Below are 5,076 nucleotides of genomic sequence, written 5' to 3' on the forward strand. Positions count from 1 at the left end.
AAATATTAACTTGGAACAGCTAAGGGTGGTTTCTCTATAAAAATATTAACTTGGAACAAGCTGAGGGTGGTTTCTCTATAAAAATATTAACTTGGAACAAGCTGAGGGTGGTTTCTCTATAAAAATATTAACTTGGAACAGCTGAGGGTGGTTTCTCTATAAAAATATTAACTTGGAACAGCTAAGGGTGGTTTCTCTATAAAAATATTTACTTGGAACAAGCTGAGGGTGGTTTCTCTATAAAAATATTAACTTGGAACAGATTAGGGTGGTTTCTCTATAAAAAAATATGAACTTGGAACAAGCTGAGGGTGGTTTCTCTATAAAAAATATTAACTTGGAACAGCAAACGGTGGTTTTTCTATAAAAATATTAACTTGGAACAAGGTGAGGGTGGTTTCTCTATAAAAATATTAACTTGGAACAGCTGAGGATGGTTTCTCTGTAAATGTATTAACTTGGAACATGCTGACGGTGGTTTTTCTGTAAAAACATTAACTTAAAACATGCAAAGGGGTGGTTTTTCTATAAAAAAATATTAACTTGGAACATGCTAAGGGTGGTTTCTGTATAAAAATATTAACTTGGAACAGCTAAGGGTGGTTTCTCTATAAAAATATTAACTTGAAACAAACAGAGGGTGGTTTCTCTATAAAAATATTAACTTGGAACAGCTAAGGGTGGTTTCTCTATAAAAATATTAACTTGGAACAAGCTGAGGGTGGTTTCTCTATAAAAATATTAACTTGGAACAAGCTGAGGATGGTTTCTCTATAAAAATATTAACTTGGAACAAGCTGAGGGTGGTTTATCTATAAAAATATAACCTTGGAACAGCTGAGAGTGGTTTCTCTATAAAAATATTAACTTGGAACAGCTAAGGGTGGTTTCTCTATAAAAATATTAACTTGGAAAAAGCTGAGGGTGGTTTCTCTATAAAAATATTAACTTGGAACATGCTAAGGGTGGTTTCTGTATAAAAATATTAACTTGGAACAGCTAAGGGTGGTTTCTCTATAAAAATATTAACTTGGAACAAACTGAGGGTGGTTTCTCTATAAAAATATTAACTTGGAACAGCTAAGGGTGGTTTCTCTATAAAAATATTAACTTGGAACAAGCTGAGGGTGGTTTCTCTATAAAAATATTAACTTGGAACAAGCTGAGGGTGGTTTCTCTATAAAAATATTAACTTGGAACAGCTGAGGGTGGTTTCTCTATAAAAATATTAACTTGGAACAGCTAAGGGTGGTTTCTCTATAAAAATATTTACTTGGAACAAGCTGAGGGTGGTTTCTCTATAAAAATATTAACTTGGAACAGATTAGGGTGGTTTCTCTATAAAAAAATATGAACTTGGAACAAGCTGAGGGTGGTTTCTCTATAAAAAATATTAACTTGGAACAGCAAACGGTGGTTTTTCTATAAAAATATTAACTTGGAACAAGGTGAGGGTGGTTTCTCTATAAAAATATTAACTTGGAACAGCTGAGGATGGTTTCTCTGTAAATGTATTAACTTGGAACATGCTGACGGTGGTTTTTCTGTAAAAACATTAACTTAAAACATGCAAAGGGGTGGTTTTTCTATAAAAAAATATTAACTTGGAACATGCTAAGGGTGGTTTCTGTATAAAAATATTAACTTGGAACAGCTAAGGGTGGTTTCTCTATAAAAATATTAACTTGAAACAAACAGAGGGTGGTTTCTCTATAAAAATATTAACTTGGAACAGCTAAGGGTGGTTTCTCTATAAAAATATTAACTTGGAACAAGCTGAGGGTGGTTTCTCTATAAAAATATTAACTTGGAACAAGCTGAGGATGGTTTCTCTATAAAAATATTAACTTGGAACAAGCTGAGGGTGGTTTATCTATAAAAATATAACCTTGGAACAGCTGAGAGTGGTTTCTCTATAAAAATATTAACTTGGAACAGCTAAGGGTGGTTTCTCTATAAAAATATTAACTTGGAAAAAGCTGAGGGTGGTTTCTCTATAAAAATATTAACTTGGAATATGCTAAGGGTGGTTTCTCTATAAAAATATTAACTTGGAACAGCTAAGGGTGGTTTCTCTATAAACATATTAACTTGGAACAAGCTGAGGGTGGTTTCTCTATAAAAATATTAACTTGGAACAGCTAAGGGTGGTTTCTCTATAAAAATATTAACTTGGAATAAGCTTAGGATGGTTTCTCTATAAAAATATTAACTTGGAACAGCTAAGGGTGGTTTCTCTATAAAAAATATTAACTTGGAACAAGCTGAGGGTAGTTTCTCTATAAAAATATTAACTTGGAACAGCTAAGGGTGGTTTCTCTATAAAAATATTTACTTGGAACAAGCTGAGGGTGGTTTCTCTATAAAAATATTAACTTGGAACAGCTTAGGGTGGTTTCTCTATAAAAATATTAACTTTTAACAAGCTGAGGGTGGTTTCAATATAAAAATAGTAACTTGGAACAAGCTGAGGGTGGTTTATCTATAAAAATATAACCTTGAAACAGCTGAGGGTGGTTTCTCTATAAAAATATTAACTTGGAACAGCTAAGGGTGGTTTCTCAATAAAAATATTAACTTGGAAAAAGCTGAGGGTGGTTTCTCTATAAAAATATTAACTTGGAACAGCTAAGGATGGTTTCTCTATAAAAATATTAACTTGGAACAAGCTGAGGGTGGTTTATCTATAAAAATATAACATTGGAACAGCTGAGGGTGGTTTCTCTATAAAAATATTAACTTGGAACAGCTAAGGGTGGTTTCTCTATAAAAATATTAACTTGGAAAAAGCTGAGGGTGGTTTCTCTATAAAAATATTAACTTGGAATATGCTAAGGGTGGTTTCTCTATAAAAATATTAACTTGGAACAGCTAAGGGTGGTTTCTCTATAAACATATTAACTTGGAACAAGCTGAGGGTGGTTTCTCTATAAAAATATTAACTTGGAACAGCTAAGGGTGGTTTCTCTATAAAAATATTAACTTGGAACAAGCTTAGGATGGTTTCTCTATAAAAATATTAACTTGGAACAGCTAAGGGTTGTTTCTCTATAAAAAATATTAACTTGGAACAAGCTGAGGGTAGTTTCTCTATAAAAATATTAACTTGGAACAGCTAAGGGTGGTTTCTCTATAAACATATTTACTTGGAACAAGCTGAGGGTGGTTTCTCTATAAAAATATTAACTTGGAACAGCTTAGGGTGGTTTCTCTATAAAAATATTAACTTTTAACAAGCTGAGGGTGGTTTCAATATAAAAATATTAACTTGGAACAAGCTGAGGGTGGTTTATCTATAAAAATATAACCTTGAAACAGCTGAGGGTGGTTTCTCTATAAAAATATTAACTTGGAACAGCTAAGGGTGGTTTCTCAATAAAAATATTAACTTGGAAAAAGCTGAGGGTGGTTTCTCTATAAAAATATTAACTTGGAATATGCTAAGGGTGGTTTCTCTATAAAAATATTAACTTGGAACAGCTAAGGATGGTTTCTCTATAAAAATATTAACTTGGAACAAGCTGAGGGTGGTTTCAATATAAAAATATTAACTTGGAACAAGCTGAGGGTGGTTTATCTATAAAAATATAACCTTGAAACAGCTGAGGGTGGTTTCTCTATAAAAATATTAACTTGGAACAGCTAAGGGTGGTTTCTCTATAAAAATATTAACTTGGAATAAGCTTAGGATGGTTTCTCTATAAAAATATTAACTTGGAACAGCTAAGGGTGGTTTCTCTATAAAAAATATTAACTTGGAACAAGCTGAGGGTAGTTTCTCTATAAAAATATTAACTTGGAACAGCTAAGGGTGGTTTCTCTATAAAAATATTTACTTGGAACAAGCTGAGGGTGGTTTCTCTATAAAAATATTAACTTGGAACAGCTTAGGGTGGTTTCTCTATAAAAATATTAACTTTTAACAAGCTGAGGGTGGTTTCAATATAAAAATAGTAACTTGGAACAAGCTGAGGGTGGTTTATCTATAAAAATATAACCTTGAAACAGCTGAGGGTGGTTTCTCTATAAAAATATTAACTTGGAACAGCTAAGGGTGGTTTCTCAATAAAAATATTAACTTGGAAAAAGCTGAGGGTGGTTTCTCTATAAAAATATTAACTTGGAACAGCTAAGGATGGTTTCTCTATAAAAATATTAACTTGGAACAAGCTGAGGGTGGTTTATCTATAAAAATATAACCTTGGAACAGCTGAGGGTGGTTTCTCTATAAAAATATTAACTTGGAACAGCTAAGGGTGGTTTCTCTATAAAAATATTAACTTGGAAAAAGCTGAGGGTGGTTTCTCTATAAAAATATTAACTTGGAATATGCTAAGGGTGGTTTCTCTATAAAAATATTAACTTGGAACAGCTAAGGGTGGTTTCTCTATAAACATATTAACTTGGAACAAGCTGAGGGTGGTTTCTCTATAAAAATATTAACTTGGAACAGCTAAGGGTGGTTTCTCTATAAAAATATTAACTTGGAACAAGCTTAGGATGGTTTCTCTATAAAAATATTAACTTGGAACAGCTAAGGGTTGTTTCTCTATAAAAAATATTAACTTGGAACAAGCTGAGGGTAGTTTCTCTATAAAAATATTAACTTGGAACAGCTAAGGGTGGTTTCTCTATAAAAATATTTACTTGGAAAAAGCTGAGGGTGGTTTCTCTATAAAAATATTAACTTGGAATATGCTAAGGGTGGTTTCTCTATAAAAATATTAACTTGGAACAGCTAAGGATGGTTTCTCTATAAAAATATGAACTTGGAACAAGCTGAGGGTGGTTTCAATATAAAAATATTAACTTGGAACAAGCTGAGGGTGGTTTATCTATAAAAATATAACCTTGAAACAGCTGAGGGTGGTTTCTCTATAAAAATATTAACTTGGAACAGCTAAGGGTGGTTTCTCAATAAAAATATTAACTTGGAAAAAGCTGAGGGTGGTTTCTCTATAAAAATATTAACTTGGAATATGCTAAGGGTGGTTTCTCTATAAAAATATTAACTTGGAACAGCTAAGGATGGTTTCTCTATAAAAATATTAACTTGGAACAAGCTGAGGGTGGTTT

This window comes from Phalangium opilio, unplaced genomic scaffold (assembly GCF_054372755.1).
Source record: "Phalangium opilio isolate 3A_F unplaced genomic scaffold, DU_Popi_V2 ptg000060l_1, whole genome shotgun sequence".
In the NCBI taxonomy this organism is placed as follows: domain Eukaryota; kingdom Metazoa; phylum Arthropoda; class Arachnida; order Opiliones; family Phalangiidae; genus Phalangium; species Phalangium opilio.